The following is a 20,773-nucleotide window of genomic DNA, read 5'->3' on the forward strand; positions in this document are numbered from 1 at the left end:
ACATAGGTGACAATTGAATGCAAATATTTATTTGAAATATTTATCGCTAGCCTATTAGCCAAAGTTCTCAAGGCAGCTGGCAATATATTTAAAACAAAACAAAACAGACAATTGTGATGCAAACATGCGCAGGATTATGGAGAAAGCTAGAGAGTTCCAGAAAAAACATCTACTTCTGCTTCATTGACTATGCAAAAGTCTTTGACTTTGTCGACCACAGCAAACTACGGCAAATTCTTAAAGAAATGGGAGTGCCTGATCACCTCATCTGTCTCCTGAGAAATCTCTGTGGGACAAGAAGGTACAGTTAGAACAGGATATGGAACAGCTGGATATGGAACAACTGAAAATTGGGAAAGGAGTACGTCAAGGCTGTGTATTGTCTCCCTGCTTATTTAACTTATATGCAGAATTCATCATGCGAAAGGCTGGGCTGGATGAATCCCAAGCCGGAATTAAGATTGATCGCTGAAGAATTGATGCTTTTGAATTATGGTGCTGGAGGAGACTCTTGAGAGTCCCATGGACTGCAAGAAGATCAAACCTATCCATTCTTAAGGAAATCAGCCCTGAGTGCTCACCGGAAGGACAGATCTTGAAGCTGAGGCTCCAATACTTTGGCCGCCTCATGAGAAGAGAAGACTCCCTGGAAAAGATCCTGATGTTGGGAAAGATGGAGGGCACAAGGAGAAGGGGACGATAGAGGACGAGATGGTTGGACAGTGTTCTCGAAGCTACCAGCATGAGTTTGACCAAACTGCGGGAGGCAGTGGAAGACAGGAGTGTCTGGCGTGCTCTGGTCCATGGGGTCACGAAGAGTCAGAGACAACAAAATGAACAACAACAACAACAACAACAACTCTTCACTTGTGACAGCAGGCACTGGAGGGCTGTGTGGGCCTCAGCCATAGCCCTCACTATTAGTGGGAAGGCAGGCAAGCAAACCAGACAAGCCAACCCTTCCTTCTTCTTAACTTCAACACTGCTACCAAACGAATATATTTCATTTTCCTCACACTACACTCACTAAACAGCCCCTATAACTTCCTGTACATTAGCTGGCCCAACATACTCCCTATACTGGCTAAAGCACTTAGGCATGGAGTAAATAACAAGGCCTCAGACCAACTTTTTCCAAGACAAATCACGCTTTTACATAAAGTTTTAGTAAGGCAATAAGATAAACAGTCTGAGAAGACGATTTTACAAGATCAATCCATTGTACAGTTTGAGTAAACAAGCAGATAAATGCTTCCACCTACACAAGTTCGACACAATTTTTCTAACTGAGTCAATACTTATCAATTTGCATCCCTCACTTCAGCTTCTGAGCCCTTCATGGTCCCTTCTTCTAGTTCCTTCTGTCTGCATCTCGTCAAGTATCTGACTCTCAACTATCTGACTTGCCAAATTATCTAGCTTAATTTATATCGAATACATTTTCATTCCCCCCCTTTACTCTTCCAGCCAATCAGGAAAGTATACTGCAAGCTATACTTTCATTTCCCCCCCTCCCTCTACTGCCAGTTTCCTAGGCTGAAACTTTGCCCCTTTAGTGCAGAACTTCCTGAACAAAACATCCCCTTAAACATTCAACCTTTAAACTTCTAACCCTCCTATACAGGAGGACCTTTAAGCGGCGGCGGGGGGGGGGGGGGCATTTCTTACCCAACAACTGCAATGCCCCATGGGGAGGCTGCATTTGCTCAAGGGAAACCTTCTGGAGTGTGGGGGCAAACCAGTAGTGGATGGGGCGTGAGGCAAAAGTGGGTATATTAGTGAATATGATTCTTATCTTTGTACAGTAGGCCAAACATAAATCCAAGATTTCTAAACACACACACACCTTTCCATCCTCCATCCAGGCGAAGAATAGATCACTATCACAGTTCAAGGACACTTTCCAGTCAGACAGCAGCACTCAATAATGGTCTGAAGTGGGACCATTGCAGGTGCAACTTGGAGAGCGGGGCATGGCCAGACCCAGATAGAGCTGTCTGAAGGTCCACATTTGGCCCTGGTTCTGTGCCTCCCAACACCTACCTTTAAGAAAAATACAACCATTTTAAAGCCCAAGTTTTACAACTAAAAACCACACTCAAAGTGACTGGAAATCCACAGAGGCAAAGGTGGTAGAAGCCGTCCTCAGATATTACAATGTGTATACTTTAGCTACAATTTATTAAATTAGTATTTTTATGGGGAAATATGCTTCAAAATCTTGATTTTATGTAGTAATTCATGAATCATATGGTCACTGTCAGTCACCAAGCTTTGGATCAACTTCAGACTTATCCATCACTGATGGATAAATGATGTGGCTGCCTCAGCCTTTGTCAGAAGATTTTTTAAAGCCTCTTTTTGTCATAATGTCAATAGTATTTTGGGTCACTTCGCCTTATCTGGTGTTTTAAACAAGTTGTCATTAAAGATAGCCTTTATATAGCTATAAGAGTAGAGACAGAGAGTCCTTGATTCAAATGTCATGGACACCAACTACCCTACTGAAAAAATGAAGCTTACTGGTACTAGACTGAATTCTTGAAGGCTACAGCTGTTATTAATGGATAAGACACAGGGCTGAAGATTCCTGAGGAAGAACTAGCCTGATCCCTTGGCATACCTGATTCTAGTCTTGACTGGGGGAAAGGACTGGGAGAATAGCGACCTGTATCGGTATCAAGGACCTAAACTCAATACAGTGGTACCTCAGGTTAAGAACTTAATTCGTTCCGGAGATCCGTTCTTAACCTGAAACTGTTCTTAACTGTTCTTAACCTGAAGCACCACTTTAGCTAATGGGGCTGCCGCTGCGCCACTGCTGCATGATTTCTGTTCTCATCCAGAAGCAAAGTTCTCAACCTGAGGTAATATTTCTGGGTTAGTGGAGTCTGTAACCTGAAGCGTCTGTAACCCGAGGTACCACTGTAAAGCTGAAGTTCCTGAACTTTTGACTATCTTGCCCTTAACTGGGGCTCCCATTTGGGCCTGTTCCCAACAAGACTCATGGATCGTAGGGCCTCCAAGGTGCCCCTCCTGCAAACAGGCTCACAATAGATGCTTTTTGTTTATTTGCTTGGTTCTTCACATACACAGTCCAACCTCTCTCTCTCTCTCTCTCTCTCTCTCTATATATATATATATGCCCACATGCATATACCATTCATAGCTGGAGGAAGAAGAGGAGAGGAAAGAGGGTGAAGAAAGAACTGTAAGTGGAGGGGGGCACCTTTCCCATCCTCCAGACCCTCTGGGAAACTCAAAAAATATGCTGCATCTGGAACTGAATGTAGAGAGTGCATGGGACAGTTATGGGTTGCCTAAGGAAGTACCATCCACCTTGGGTCTGCCCCTAAAAAGCAAGCCTAGAGTGAAAGACCATTGTGTCCAATAACTCTTCTCGTGAGACTTTTGTGGGTGGGCTGATAATTTGTTTGGACTCTGGTGAGAATCCGGAGGCTAAAGAGAACCCAGAGGCTCTTTAGCTAAATGACAGATTGCGAATACTTTGTACAGATAAGAAATTGACATGAATTAAAGGGAAACTCTTAAGGGAAGTTTCTGGTAAATAATGGAAATGGAGAAAATTGCAGAAAGGAACATCAATAAAGTGAAGGGGAAGTCAAGGAAAGGCTTAGTTGGTATTATGCTCCAAAGCAAGATAACATGTCCCATTTGGTGGTATTCCTCATCTATGAATACTTATAGAATTACAAGGAGAAAAGGGACTTTCTGGGATCAGGTTTACACTCAGATGGAGCTACCTAGTAGCAAATAAGCAGAGCACAAACCACTTGCATCAGACTATCTGCATTCATTTGTATCGCTGCCACCGATACAAACCTTGGATTACATCTGCTTCTACCAAGTTCAACAGCAGTTCACAATTAATTCAGCTCTGTGTTTGTGCCAGCCAGAATAAGCATCTAGACAACTCCTGTTGGGCTTCATTTTGCTAGATGAATTGATTTTGACCAATATTAAGAAGAAAAGGGGGGAGGGGAGAAGCTGTAAGAAAACAAGATGTGTTTCTGACTTAATCCGGAAAATGAAGACCTAGCTTCAATTCCTGAATTCTTTAATTACAAAGCCACCCATCTGCTATAATTCTTGCTTACATTAAATATGTGTTTCCACACAAGCTGCTCCTCGTCTGCAGCCAGGTTCAGAACTAGACTGTTCTCTTCAGTTTTCCATTAAGAAATTGGATGGATAGATGTTTCCATATGTTTCCTGTAAGATGCTGAGCCAAATACAGTGGCGGGAGTTATAAAAGATATTCTATGCATTTAGGAACAGTCCTGTGGGTGACTTCTTAAGTCATGACCTCCACTTTTCCTTCAATCTGCAGCAAATGCACACACGCAAAATAACCTCATCCCAAAAGCTTACCAGGGTACATTACTTAGACCAGGGGTTGTCAACCCGGTCCCTACCGCCCACTAGTGGGCATTTCAGGATTCCAGGTGGACAGTAGGGGGTTCTATGGCACAAACTGAATCCTCCTTCCATCGAGCACTGGTGGGCGGTAAGGAAATTTTACCATCAAGAAAGATGCATTAGTGGGCGGTAGGTATAAAAAGGTTGACTACCCCTGATTTAGACACTTGTTTGATGTAGAAAATGCTGAATATTGGCTGCCAGCTACATCCTCCTCCACTGAGTTATGCACATAAGAGGTAGGGCAGGAGGTGGAGTAATATGACAGCTATTGCACCCTGGAGACCTGGAGTGACAGAGTATCTTCCCGTCCTTACGTCTTCCTTTCCAACAAATTGCACATATCTCTAGTAAAGCATGACCCTAGGAGTAGCTTGCTTGGAAAACTTCAGGGTGGGGGGTCCTCCACTGAACGACAATAAAATACAGCCTCCAATATTTATTTAATCCATAAAAATGATTAGAAATTAGAAGGCAGAGGAGGGAGGGGAGGGAGGGAGGGAGGGAGGGAGGGAGAGAGAGAGAGAGAGAGAGAGAGAGAGAGAGAGAGAGAGAGAATGGGTTACTTTGGTAACTGACAAATCATGACAAAGCAACGCCTATATGATACAGTGGTACCTCGGGTTACATACACTTCAGGTTACAGACTCCGCTAACCCATAAATAGTACATCGGGTTAAGAACTTTGCTTCAGGATGAGAACAGAAATCGCGCAGCGGCAGCGGAAGCGGAAAGCCCCATTAGCTAAAGTGGTACCTCAGGTTAAGAACAGTTTCAGGTTAAGAAAGGACCTTCGGAACAAATTAAGTACGTAACCAGAGGTTCCACTGTACTTTAGTAAAAAGTAAAATAAAATGAGATGCTTCAATTTTAAGGGAAAATCTCCCTTTACAAGATATCCATTCACCAGTTATCTGGATAAAAGGAAAACTTGTCTTTTGCAAACACCCCAAATTCCTCCCAAAGCTTCCATTAACATTATTCTCACACGCACACACAGAAACCCTGGGAAGAGATGCCTTTATACTGACTGCTTTCTCTATCCCTACAGCTTGTCTTGTTTCACTCTCTTCCTCTTCACTGTTAGGCATTAGCACCTGATGCTACAGCCATCTGTGCAACCCTCCTTGTCAGTGAAGTTTTCACTTGCTGCTTCTGCAAATAAAGCTCTAACACCAAGGTTACTTTTTTAAAAAAAGAAGAATTTCTTTGCCAACTCCTTTGGTCTTCTCTCCCTCTGCTCTTTTGCCATGCTGCCATTTCTCTTCCAATTTGCTACCTTCTGAGCTCTGCCCTTCATTTCCCACAGCCACCTGTCTCCCCTTCAAAGGAACTACACTAAAGCATCATGGAAGGCCAAAGGCTGGAGAAATAAACAAATGCAGAGTGTAAACTTATATAAATTGCCTTTACATTTCTCCAACATTGCACCTTTTCTTTCCTCCAAGTATTCCAGTCTGACACGCTCTTGATGTAATATGGTGGGAGTGAGGAATTAATGTTTACCTTATAAAAGAACACTCTGCTACCAGGAAAGAAGCTAAAGGCAAGGTGACATTAGCTTCATTTTGGAAATGGGTATTTGGCAGCTGCCTGAATATCCTATGCAAAAACACTTGCTATTGAAAAACAAAGATATTGACACCTATCAGAAAGCCAAATATCAAATCTCCCTCGTACCCAGCCAGATGCAACAAGCCTGCATGGCTTCCACCCAGAAAAACATCAGCACCATCATGTATAAGACCACCAGTACAGTAGAGCTGACATCTTTCTGACCATGTGCTGACAGGCTTGTGGATAAGATAACAAAGCAGTGAGAAAGGTGGGGGTTTGAGCACCTGCTCTCAATTGCCAAGGGGAAAGGACTATTAGAGCCTGGCCAAAAGGCAGCATCTTTGGGACAGATACTTTGCACCCACATTGAGTGGTGAGATGCATCTCTTCATCTCCCCAAACTCCTCCGTGCTATGAGATCCTTAATTATCCAGCTAGCAGCATCCAGAGCAACCATTTGTCCGCAATCCTTTCAGGCTCTTTGACTTTCTGACATGTATCCAAGAAATACAGGGTGTTTACCTTTATCCCTTAGAAGCCTTTCATTCATAAGAGTCTCAATGGTTCTTTGATACCGTGTTTCATATCACAACACTTCTCACAATAGCCAATTAGAACTCATCTAGGCCCTATATTTTGAACATTAAAAAAAACAACTATTGCATTTCACAAACATAAAACCACAGTAATATGATGTTCCATCAAAATGGCCCTCATTGGAAGCAAAAACAAACAAACAAACAAACAAACAAAAACAACCCTAGGACAAAATAGACTTTTGGTCTGATCCAGCAATTCTGATCCCAGTCCTTAGGTTCTTATTCACAATGTGGTTTGACGATTTGCCTTGAGAAACTTGATTCACCACTTGAGGCTTTGATAACTGATCTAGTGACTGAATCTTGTTATCATTGTAATTTGTATTTATTGTAAAGTGTTTTTATTGGATTTAAATCGTGTTTATTGGATTGTCTTCTAACTGCCTTGGGATTGGTATGGAAGACAGTATATAAGCTTTCATAAATAAATACATAAAGAATCATAAAACACTTTTTATAATAGGGAAAATCACATAATTGAAGTTAGATTTTACAGAAAAAAGAAGGAAAGCACAGTTATAGAAGGTAGCCCATCCTTACGAGTCTGATATGTCTCTTCCCATTTACGTAAACGGGCATCATACTTCTGATTATTAGACCTACAGGATATCCCTGAGGAGCTTCCTCGATAGTTTCCACAGAGCAAATTTTCATTAGACTAACAGAATTTCAATACGTTCTCAAAAAGTTCCTAGCTGCTTCAACTGGCCTCAGTGCAAGTGTCCACAGATATTATAATCTCTTTACCGTTCTGCCAACAACTAGTTCAAACCAATCTGGCACCTCATAAATCAGTTACCTCTCACCCATCAAGCATAGCTGTATTCAACAGAGGCATTTGACTGGCACTCTCTCTCTTTGATCCTCTGCAAACACAACCAGATATTTGCAAATTCTAGTTTCAGCAACACATTGAAAGTATTTCCTTATTGCCTGGTTCTTTGGGTTTGCAAAGTTCCCCTGAATCCAGTGACGTGGATTACACATGATGCTTCGGCTTTGAAATGCAGAGATGTTGGCTGCGTTTGCAGAACAGCAAACATTATTCCATGCGGTAAAATGTTTCATGTTAGTGTTTTCTACATTGTCAATGCAGAGTGGAGTAAACTGAAAAATGGCAGTGCAAACTGTCAGTCTAGGGCTGGGGACACACAGGTTCTGCCATCTACACAGTCATGATGCTCACTGGGTGACCTTGGGCCAATCACTTTCTCTCTCTCTCTCTCAGCCTAACCTACCTCACAGGTTTCTGATAATAAAATGGAGTGGGAAGGAGAAACCATGATAGTTTTCTGCCCAAGCTTTTTGCTGCTGTTATGGGGTAGGTGGGTGGGTGTTTCTATTTAATAGATTGCACTTATGTGTCAATGCTATAATGCATTTTTAATTCTAAACAGGATAAAAATGCGCCCACCATTTCACAATACTCTGAAATCAAGCCATATGTTTCCCACAAGGGATGGGCAACCCACACAAAGTTCCAGTGCTCTTCCCCACCCCCCACCCACCCCCACACACTGCATTTATGTTATTTTGTTTGTCTTTTTGCTGCCCATAGCAGCCTGACTTAAGAAACAAGGTTTCTTAAGAAATTGGAGGTGCGTATACCACCCAATCCATCAACACAAGAGGCAGTGATTGAACTATTCCAGCCAAGTAAAAATGTTGACCGCTAGTGCTTAGCACAGTATTATCACACCGAGCACCAGGTTTTCCTTATAATTATGTATCTGTACCAACATATAATTTCACATATAATACCAGACCTTTTCATTTCTTATGTGTTGATATACCTAGAAATAATTTCTTTACCATCCTTCCCATGGTGTTCTGCTCTCCCCACCCTGCTCCCTCCCAGAACACCTCTGGCATTCCCCCAACCCCCAACCGCACACATACTGTGTACAAGCATTGCTTTAAAAAATAGAAACAATTCTTGTAAACAGCCTCCCAATTCCCCACCCAGCAATATATTCTATATAAATATCTACAACCTCCAGAAAACCACCAGGCTATTATATACAGAGTGAGTCCTGACCCTCAATTATACCTGGTTGTCACAATGAACCTATTGGAAAAAGGAAATATTGGAAATGCCTTTTTTAAAAACCAACCAACCAACCAACCAACCAACAAACAAACTCCAGGACACAACATAAAATATCAATGCTGTTGGGGAGGGGGCAACAATCTCTGTCTTTCAGAAGCGCAGTGAATCTTGAAGTAACCTCATTATTTGAAAACTGATCTCTTGTGATTCTCCCTCTTGACATTTTAATAATTGGTGAGCAGTTCTTGCATACTGACAGGAAAAGCACGACCCTGCTAGTTTTAATAGGACCATGGTTCTCCACCCTCTTCCTTGCCTTGTAGGTGCTAGTTTCAATGGGTAGCAGAAACTGCACCTATATATAGTGGTACCTCGGGTTAAGTACTTAATTCGTTCCGGAGGTCCGTTCTTAACCTGAAACTGTACTTAACCTGAAGCACCACTTTAGCTAATGGGGCATCCTGCTGCTGCGCCTCTGGAGCACAATTTCTGTTCTCATCCTGAAGCAAAGTTCTTAACCCGAGGTATTATTTCTGGGTTAGAGGAGTCTGTAACCTGAAGCGTATGTAACCCGAGGTACCACTGTACGTGACCGGCTAGAGGTGTGTATGGTGCGGCGCAGTGGCTCGGAGGAGGAGTACACAGTGCTATCTACTAATGCATGAACAGGGTAAGTGTGGCATATAGTTTTCTTTGGTTGCGTAGATTAAAATATAGCCTTGTCTGCAAAACCCCACAGATCTCAACTTCCTCCCAGTTGGAGTACAATATATTCAATATATTCAAAATGTCATTAAATGCAAAAAATAAATAAAAAAAAATAGCCTGAGACAATTCAATTGCAGTTTAAACATATGCAAGATAAGTACTGTGAGCATTCACAACAACCGTATTTGGTATAATGCAGTCATCTTAGCAGTGCCCTTTTACAGTGCCTTGTACATTAGACAAATAGGTCAGTCTCTCTGCAGAAGAATCAATGGGCAGAAATTTGACATTAGAATGGAGAACATTCAGATCAGGGGAACATTAGAATTGCCCAAGACGCTCTATCACTGACCTAAAAGTTTCAGATCTCCTGCAAAGGAAAATATTTCAGTTTGAAAATGCAAAATTAGAACTTATCAGGATGTTTGATCATATTCATTAAGCGATGAACAAAGAGATGGTTCCATGGCCCACTGTAAACAATTAAACAATTTTTTTCTGGTTTTTTAACTGGTTTGTTTTGTGCTTTAAGTTTTAAATATTGATGTTTTAATGCTTTGATGAAAATCTTTTCTAATGGATTTTGATTATGTATCGATTGTATAACTGATTTTATACTTGTAAATCACTTAGAAGCAGTTCTGGCATGTAAGCATAATAATAATAATAATAATAATAATAATAATAATAATAATAATAATAGTGTTGAGCTAGCTCAGCAATGCTAACATTATGGCGTTATCAGCAAATGCTGCATTGTGCATTTTCACGACATTAAACCCAACAATTTACTTCTTTTCTCCCTCTTTCACCCATGACATCTGATAATAATGTTTCATGCTTCAGATGTAAGTGGGGTTTAGCCCACAAAACCTTTTAAATAATAAAACTGTTAAGTCTATAGGATCCTTGGTTGATGTACCAAATTAAAGAGTACAGCTTTTGGAGTTGCCTGCTTCAGTACACCATCTGTGAATAATGGGCAGACTGCTAAATGTTACAAGTTAATTATGCAATATTCAACACTCCCTGGGTCAGCCTGGAGATAGCCTCCACACACTGTTTTGAATGAATGCTTGCAAAGTAAGGTAGTTACTTCAAAGTACATTTACAGTATTTACAGTTATCCAAGTTGGGACCTGAATTCCTTTTTGTTCCCTTAACACCTGGCCCTTTAATGTTATTTCCAGCTTGGAGGGATGGAAGTCTCTTTGAACCAAAAGCTTCACCAGGGTATAAAAGGATTCAAGGCAGTTTGTATCCTCACTTGCGGACTTGAAATCAATGTCCCAGACGAGTGATTAATGAACTGGGCTTCCTATTTGTCTACCAGCTCCAACTTTGCTACAAGATCAGCTAAGCCATTCAGCCCATGTCAGTGACTTTGTCATGTAGCTTTGGGCTGTGCTACTGCAATAATCCCTCCTGTATTAGCCGTTCATCTGAAAGAAGCTGTAGAACACATGTCAGTTTAAATGGTTACCAGCACAAAAAGGCATGATTACATTGTCCAGGGAAAACTGCAAAGGCTGAACAGAAGCTAAAATTAAATGCTTTAAAACTGTGAGTGGGGGAAAGTAGGCAGCATAAATGAAAGTATGGCTGTTAGCTTCTTACAAGATGCAAAGGGCTCACTCACACTTTTGTTTGTGCCATGATTTCTAGGCACAAGTCTGAGAGGTTTTACTTCTTCCTTTTTACAAATTTGTTGGCTTTTAAACAAATACAAGAACCATTAGACACTTATCCAGCAGTACACCCAATGGTGTTTGTTTTATCCACTGACTTTAGACATAAATGTACACATTAAACTTTCAAACATATTACTTAATGTAGCCTCTCCACTGAGAATATTGAGTGGTTGGTATAACAAGGTCTTGATTTTGGTCATTAACATAGTTAAAGAAAGGGGTCCAGACTTCTTGGAATGTTATGCCTTTAATTGCCCTCCTGTGTCTGGTGACACGTTCAGACATTGATGTGTCCCAGATATTATCTTCCCATATTTTAGGAGTATTTCAGTCTGGTTCTTCCATTGTTGAGCTATCACTAATCGTGCTGCAGTCTGTGTTGCAGAGTGGAACCGAAGTCTATGTCCAAAGATAGTAGGGCTGAAGCAGGATTTGGATAAAGAGGTTGGTCTGTAATTGTGCATATAATGGAGAATACTCTATTTCAAAAGTTTTCAGCATGGGGGCTTTACCACCCAACATGAACAATTGAAACAAGATCCCCACAGCCCTTCCAAAATAAAGAAAAATGGAGGTTTTCTGCAGATTTGTTCCAATTAGGCAGTAAACAGTGGGTTTTCCCGGGGAAAGTGGCAGGACATAAGAACCACTTTTCAGGCATGTGCCTAGAAATCACGGGGAAAATGGAAGTCTGGGTGAGCCCTACAGTTGCAATCCTAAACTCAGTTTCCTGGGAGTAAGCTCCATGGTTTTGAGTACAGCTATAGAGGAATGGGCCCCGAAAGAGCTTATTCTAAAACGTGTGTGCCAGCTAAGTTCCTAGCTTAGCCGCACTTACAAAATGCCACCAAAAGTGTAGTGCTGCAGCAGTATTATGTCAGTACTGCAACTAATAAAACAAGAGAGGGTTTGGATGTTAAACAAATGACAAGTGTTGCGGTCCTCTGGTAAGCCACTTATGATTTGAGGGTTAATTTACATCCTTTGTAAGATCAATGCATTTCTTGCCAAGCACTTACACATTATATATAATGCATGACTGAAACTTTAATGCGCTCTTGTTACTCGCTGTTAGTGAGTTGTTTGTTTATTTATAAGTTAGACCTTTTTGTGCATGTAGCTGATTGGGAGGGAAATAAGCTAGTAAATGGTGATAAAGAAAGAAAGGTTTTGCAGGGCCAACATTGTTCTGTGAAGGCAAGAGCTTTCTGGATTTTTAAAGAATGGCAGTTACTATTCCAGATTCCATGCCAAATTATTATACAGGCATACCTCGGGTTACAAAAGCTGTGGATTGCGTTTTTTTGGGTTGCGAACCGCGCCAAACCCGGAAGTACCGGAACGGGTTACTTCCAGGTTTTGGCGATCGCGCGTGCGCAGAAACACAAAATGATGTCACATGCATGCGCAGACGCAGCGCTTCAGACTGCGAACGCTGCGTTTTGCAAATGTGCCTCCCACACAGATCACATTTGCAACCCGAGGTATGACTGTATATTTATTGCAGCTTATTCACATGATGTTCAAATGCAGCCTTTGCCAGTACTTGGCTAGGGTGGGTGTTCAGCCTTTCCATCCTGATAACTATGTACAAATATCAATATACTTCCCATTTTCTCCTTTCTGGTTTGTTTGTTTTTTGGGGGGGGAGCAAGATGGGAATACAGTAGCAGTTTAAACGTTATGTATCATGCACAAAGATGTCACATACCGTAGATTCATAAGTAGTAAAGGTCATTTTAAAACTCGCAAGTGTGTCCATTTAATGCAGCAAATATAGAACACAGATCAGTGTTCAGGGGGAAAAAATCCATAGTTCATACTGATTACTTACTGAGTACTCACAGAAAGCCCTAATATAAACCACAAGGCAAGTTGCTCCGTGTGTGTGTGTGTGTGTGTGTGTGTGTGTGTTATATATGTGTGTGTGTATAAAAGTGAGAAGCTGTAGGAGTCGCTATGTTCAGGTTATCATATCTAGGTTTAATAACCCAAGATGTGAACAAGCCTTTTGCCAATACACATTGTCCATTCACTCCACCATTTACATGAGCCAGCAGACAAATGAGAAAGTCTTCCATTTATTTATAGTTTCTTGTTTCATCTGAACCAAGAAGTTAAGGTTAAAATCTCCAGAATAAGCCACAATATTAAGACACAAACCATTGCTTAATATCCTGGCTTGTCTGAAGCAATTAACTATTCCATCCAAATTGGAAAACTATGGTTAACAGACTTCTTGGTTATTTGCTCACTCACACAAAGGAGCTACATAAGCAGTCAAAAGGTCCACTCAGCCATATTCAGCCATACTCATAATCAGCCAAGATATGATAGTCCAAATGAAGCCAGAAAGTTGTGGCCTAGGCATAAAGTTTCACTTTTTTATAGAATAGAAGGTATGAATATATGGACAGGCAGACAAGAAAGTGAAATGAAAGATTTGCCTAGGGGTTAAAAACAGAAGTGAATGTTTGGTATTTAGGCTTCATCATTCATCACTGCATATAGAGATGAGGCTATATATGAGGTAATTGCTATCAATTATATGTTGAATATCACTTTCTTTTGGAAAAGTGCCAAAAGATAGCAATTCCCCCCCCCATAAGACAAGTCTCCCCGTAAGTAAATAAAAAAAGGCTAATTATTTTTGCCATTAATCACTACCTTGTTTTTAGGCAACACAAAACCTTTGACAACATGGGTTATTTTGAGTATGTGAAAACAACGTTCTGCTGGCTTTACCCACTCCTGCCACATACTGTCAGCTGAGTTCCCTCTCCAAAAGCAACATTCTCCATCTCCTACACCTTTAGTGCTGGATTTACGTATAAGCTAAACAAGCTATAGCTCTCTTACAGGGGAAAAAAGCTGGACGTACATTTTCAAAATATAAGTTAAAAAACAAATAAAATAAAACCTACATACAGCAACAGTGTTTTGTGTTGTATAGGCTCCTATGATGTAAGTAATGCACCCCACCTGCTAGCCTGCTCCCTAAAATATCACTGGTTTGCTCATTTCTATATATAGGGTGCCTACATTCTGCATGGACTGGTTGCATGGCAACATGCGCAAATGGCTTTAGATACCTAATAGGTCCATAAATTACCATATAGCATATATTCAACACACACAAAAGTGACAATTTGTTGTTGACAAAGGACAGCTGGACATATAAAGGGCCCCATTACCTTCTGTGGCTTAGGGCCTCATCAAACCTAAATCCGGCCCTGTACACCTTCCCCACCTCATGTTAGAGCTCCCCAGTTTGCTGGTGGGAGGGTCACACACAGAGTCAGCAGACTGCATGAACAAAACAGCTGGAACTCACTGAAATGTTTTCGTCATCACTTTAACTAATATGCAACAACAACAGCAACAATTACAAAGCCCTGCAGCACTCCAGTCTGATTAACATCAGTACAACCAAAGCTAAATCCCAAACACTGCAGTTGAATTTGCATTCATTTATTATTACTTATTTATTACATTTATATCCCACATTTCTTGCAAGGAGTACATTATATACTCCCCCTACCCATTTTATCCTTGCAAATCCCTGTGAGGTAGATAAAGCTGAGAGACAGAAAGTGACTTGCCCAGGGTTGCCCAGAGCGCTGCTTTTTATTTTTATTTAATTTATGTTTAAACTTTATTTTTCAGTTTCAGAAAATACTTGGGACAATATACAGATACCCACACACACATTCCATGCATAAACAGTGCAAACTTTAACAGTCAAACATTAAGCAGGTTTGTGCAGTAGTCGAGAGTTCATTACAGCAGTGTCCTCTATGCTCTGTCTTAATCAATTGTCCCTGGGGGAGCTTAGTGAACCTCTGGACTGAATGAAGCAATTGCATTCTCTTAAGAGAAAAGTGTGGCGGAGGTTAACCCAAATAAACTTCCTAAATAATTCATTATATAACCCATTATATAAACTTAGGGAACATATAATTAAATGCTGCAAAGTACACCAAGTTACTTGTGACAACACACTTGTCTGCAGTGTGTTAACCTTACCCCAAACACTAAATTTAAGTAATGCCCATCAAACCAAATCACTAGAAACCTCCTTTATCAACTTGCTCAGATTCAATATAGAGAAATTATCTCTTGGAATCAGAATACCTAAGCACGTTATGACCTGTGCAGCAGCAAAATCAGTATACAAAGTAGATTATCTGCACTAGCCTCATAGCATTATTACAGATTTTAATCAATTAATCTGAAATGCTACCCAAACTATTAATTATGGTATAGATGTTTTAGGTCTACTAATAAATAATAATAAATCATTCACGTACAAGGCTAATTTAAACTCATAACACTACTGGCTTAATGAAGACAGCAGCAGCCAAAGAGCTTGAAAGTCCTCAGTGGCATTTATGAATTAGGCCTCTGCATCCATTTTCGCTGTAAGCACAGGACAAAACCATGCTGGATCAAATGAAAATGATCCACCAGCACTGCTGATCAGTCAGCTGCAATCCTGGATTGTTTGTGGCCAGCTACTGTTATTGATAGGAACACTGCCTCTGAATAGTGGATTTTCTATTCAGTTATAATGACTAATGGCCATTGGCAGACCTCTCTTTGTGGGTCAAATCCCTTATTAAAAGGAGCCTCAACCTGTGGCTTTCCCCAGCAAATTCATGGAAGCAAATTCTGTAAGATAATTATGTGTTGCATGGAGAAGTACCTTCTTATGCTTGACCTTAGCCTAGTGCTACTCGGTTTCATTTGTATGGATGACCCTTCATTGTAACGTGAGAGAAGGATTGAGGGCTACCAGGAGGAAACTGAAGCTGCCCGGCCTTCCCAAAACACTGCAGTCCTCACCTGATGAATGCCATATGCAAGGTAGCTCCAAAGGAGGGTAGAAAATAGGGGCTGCAACAAAACATGGCAGTTCACACAGAGTGAACTGCAATTCCAAAATGGCGTGTTTCTCAATATATTATATTGTTCTGGTTTGTAAACATCGTAGTGCTGATATTGATAAGTATCATCTAATCCAGGGTTTCCTAAACTTGGGTCTCCAGCTGTTGCTGCAGTACAGTTCCCATCATCCCTGACCACTGGTCCTGCTAGCTAGGAATGATGGGAGCTGTAGTCCAACAACGGCTGGAGACCCAAGTTTGGGAAGCCCTGATCTAATCCCTTATACTCCACCTCAGTCACTGAGATCATCTCATGGAGCACTTCCGGAGGTTCTCCACACCCCTGAGCTTTAGCTGGCCTTCACTAAGGGCCTGAAGCCTTTTAGTGTATCAAGGTCTACCCTGTGGAACTCCCAGCCAGTAGAGGTTTGGGAGGAACCACCCCTGCCTTGTATCAGACATCTTCTGAAAACTGTGCTGTTTAGACAGGCCTTCACAATATGAATTACTCTTTTTAACCACAGGTATCTACTGATGCTTTATTGGTGTATTTGGTCAGGTTTTATGGATATTTATGGATTTGTTTTATTATATTTTGCATGTTTGTAAACTGTCTTGATATACTTTAGGAAAATGTGGGTTTACAAATGTTTTAATTAATTAATTAAATGCTCTGGCAGTCATTCACAAAGAATAATGCCATGAGACAGACAGCACTCAAGAACCAAAATATCCAGAGCACCCTGGATATTCAGAGGTAAGCATGAACATTATGCTTCAAAGAACACTCGCTTCTAAGTACAACTTTGTACCACTCTGCATGACTCCGTACCACCAACTGAGCTCCAGGCGGCCCAGTTTTGCAAACAATAGTAATACGTGCTTTGCTCAGTCGGTTCAGACATAATTTACTTCTTAAAACATGCCATGGGGATTTTGTTTTTAAAAGCAACATTTCCCACCTAATCTCTTAATTGTGAAGTCTACTGTAAAAAGCCCTTTTCTTGGCCTCTGTGTGAATGCCAGGGATTAGGGTTTAGCCCTTTTAAAAACACTTATAACACAGTGAACGATGTGTGCAGGAATCATCATTTAGTATTCCTGTTAGGCAGACAGATGATATAAACGTTTCATCGGTCTCCAATGCAGAAAGGCAATTTGAAAGTAAGAGCCCAGCTATACTGAAGCCAACATTAAAGTTATCTTCCCTTTGATTTCATCAATTAGATCAAGGTTTAAAAGAACGAAACTATATTGCTCGACAGCCTTACAGAAAGAGAAACTTCAAGGCTGGATTCAAGTAACAAGTCCCCCCCCCCCCCCCCAGCAGAAGCTCACACAAGAACTTACATTAGAATGACGGGGTGCCCATCTCTCTTCCCACCCTGCCAAAAAAATTGACGCTGGAGAGAACCCCCAGAACAATTTATGGGGAGAGAGGATTGTCACACATGGCAAGCTAAAATGATGAAATGATTGCCATAGTGCTAGGCTGAATTGCTTTCCAAGATGTTGTTTAGTTGCACTTTATGCAAAAGGTTAACATCCACATCATGAAATTTTTAACTAGAGCAATGGAAATGTCGACAGCATCCTCAATCCTAACTGGTGTTCAGAAGAAAATATTAACATTATGAGCCAAACAACATTGTTTCTTTGGTTCAAGGGTATGATAATCTTTTCCTCTTGTGGATGGGGGGTGACGTTGACTACAGTAAGTGTGATGAATGACCGCTATATGCAAAATGGGAGAAAATGTTCATTTTCTGAATAAAAGAAAAAGTACATCTGGGGGGAAAACAACCCTGCATCACTCAGTCCTAGCTTTTACTCCATTTTTGGCAGCTAGCAAATGTTTCTCGAAATACTCCTTTGACAGCTGCATACGTAAAAATATTTAAAATTCGTCTTAAATTTATTGTTCTTCAGGAAAAAAACACACACACCAGGAAATATATCAGATCTTGGCAAACAGTGAACGAATCCTGAAATGAGGCACAATGTGCCAAAAGAAAGCAAAGAGGGAGCGTTTTAGCAGAACAATGCAATCTTTGTGGGTCAAACTGTAATTTAAAGGTATATTTACATTAAATGTAATTAGACTTAATTGGATGCTTTGGGCTAAATGGCTAACTGTTTATTACTGAAGGCTGTATAGTCCAACAGATCCATTTCTGTCAGCTATCTTTTAATACTTTCCCCCTAGGTCTTGGCACTATTCCAATACACTACAATTGTTAATTTAAATATCTTAAACAGACATGTGAAATGGATGCTAAATCATAGGTGTTGTCAGTGAATGTTGTGTTCGTGCTTCCTTGATATCGGAATGGTTCTAGTTGTAAGATGGGGTGGGAAAACTCTGGCCTGGGGGCCAAAGGGGCCCTTCTCCAAGCCTCTCTTAATAATAATAATAATAATAATTTATTTATACCCCGCCCATCTGGCTGAGTTTCCCCAGCCACTCTGGGTGGCTCCCAATCAAGTGTTAAAACCAATACAGCATTAAATATTAAAAACTTCCCTAAACAGGGCTGCCTTCAGATGTCTTTTAAATAGAAGATAGCTGCTTATTTCCTTCACACCTGAAGGGAGGGCGTTCCACAGGGCGGGCGCCACTACTGAGAAGGCCCTCTGTCTGGTTCCCTGTAATCTCATTTCTCGCAATGAGGGAACCACCAGAAGGCCCTCGGCGGTAGATCTCAGTGTCCAGGCAGAACGATGGGGGTGGAGACGCTCCTTCAGGTATACAGGACCGAGGCCGTTTAGGGCTTTAAAGGTCAGCACCAACACTTTGAATTGTGCTCGGAGAAGTACTGGGAGCCAATGCAGATCTCTCAGGACCGGTGTTATGTGGTCCCGGCGGCCACTCCCAGTCATCAGTCTAGCTGCCGCATTCTGGATTAAGTGCAGTTTCCGGGTCACCTTCAAAGGTGGCCCCACATAGAGTGCATTGCAGTAGTCCAAGTGGGAGATAACTAGAGCATGCACCACTCTGGCAAGACAGTCTGCAGGCAGGTAGGGTCTCAGCTTGCGTACCAGATGGAGCACAGTTACCCCATTCTATCGGGCCTTTGGGGCACTCCTCACCCAGCATCCCTCTCTCCAGGAAGCACTCCTCAACAGCCCTGCCTCACACCCTTCTGAAGTGTTTCTGCCACACTCATATATGTCACTGAACCCTAATAATGCTTCTAGGTCGCCTGGATGGTGGATAGAGGGTGTGTGTGTGTGTGTGTGTGTGTGTGTGTGTGTGTGTAGAAACTAGCTTACTGCGCCAAGGTGAAATTTGCATTTTTTGCATTTGCTGCTCCACCCACTTTTGCTTTTGATCCCGCCCACCACTGGCATGTAGCCCACAAATGGCGATGTGGCCCATGGGCTGAAAAGGGTTCCTCACCCCCATTTCTAAGAGGAGAAGCCTCTACACTTCCTACAGATAGAAAGTGACAATTACTCAACGTTTTCCTCTGGCTGAAAAGGAAGGGAGAGACACTTGTGATGCAGTCTCAGTCTTTATGGGAGCATGTCTACAAGGCACTCTGGCGTTGTCAAATGTGATCTGGAGATGGAGACTAACTGTGTCTAATCACTAATCAAACATAAGTATAAATCCTTCCCACTAATACAAATTTCATGCCTGTGTAATTTGATGGGAGGACTTGCCATTAAGTAAATAAAAAGCCACCAGAGGTGGCCTGAAAAGTTGTTTCAAACTGCGCTAATCGCCAAGTAGCTAGATTTCCCCCTGTATCCTAGCCTGCGTTTTACCACCTTCATGAAAAGCTTTTCTACAACATTTGCTTTTGTTATCACACAGCATATACTGTACACTCCTGTTTCTAAACAGATCCAGACTGTGTAGCAGAAAGCTGTTAACTGTCATTAATGGACCCAGTGTGCTTCCCCAGAAAGAATAACATAACAGGCAGGAGACAAAAAGAAAGCGGGGGGGGGGGGAGGTTTTCAATTTCTACAACTATCCTGAAGCAATGCCAACAGAGCATTGGCATGAATTTCAGAAGAAGAATAAATGGGTAGCAAGTATCAGAGTGCACCCTATTAATTGAGCGCAAATACTAGAAAGTATCGGCCAACAACTGTAATCTGGAACATCACTTCTCCAGGTAACTCTATGGAATAGCTCTAATGCTCAAGTTAAGTCACAGGAAGCTGAAGTACTTAGTCCACCAAGCCTAAGGAATCAGTGCTCTGACAGGCTCTGTCGGCTAGCCTTTGAAGGGATGCATTCTGATGATGATGATGATGATGATGATGATGATGATGATGATAATAATAATAATAATAATAATAATAATAATAATAATTATTTATATCCCGCCCTCCCCAGCCGAAGCCGGGCTCAGGGCGGCTAACAACACTACTGCTCTGTTTCATTCTGTCTTGTATTTTTTACCCTATTTTTCAGGGTATGTAACCACACAAGATAGCTTACATGTACAATAAAAACATAGCATAGAATTATAAATTATCCAAATGCAGACCAGAATAAGTACATTTTAAACCATCTGTTAAAAAAACATGCAGATGCCAAGGGTATTCCAGAGGTCCTGGCCCCCATTTCCTCTTTCCTTCCAAGCTTTGTTTGAATATATACAGTTACCCAGTTTCCAGTTATGGATTGGTTCCTTTGCATTAATTATAACCCCTATCCTCACGAGCCAGCACAGGCAATGTCCAGCAATGGTAAAAGGGGTTGCAGTACAACAGCTAATGTGCACCCAAGGTTGGAGAAGGCTGAATCTGAGCAACAGAGGACAAACTGGAACTATTCTCTTTTCAGAACTTATGCCCAAATTCTGAAACTGCTTTTATGCTGTT

General features: G+C 41.3%; 1 protein-coding gene across 9 annotated transcripts in view; it reads right to left on the reverse strand.

The window, feature by feature from the left end:
* Nucleotides 1–20,773, reverse strand: part of SEMA5B (semaphorin 5B) — a 363,675-nt gene that overhangs the window by 111,501 nt on the left and 231,401 nt on the right. The gene's annotated exons all lie outside the window — the stretch shown is intronic.

Source organism: Podarcis erhardii, assembly GCF_964252035.2.
Source record: "Podarcis erhardii genome assembly, chromosome: 1".
NCBI lineage: Eukaryota > Metazoa > Chordata > Lepidosauria > Squamata > Lacertidae > Podarcis > Podarcis erhardii.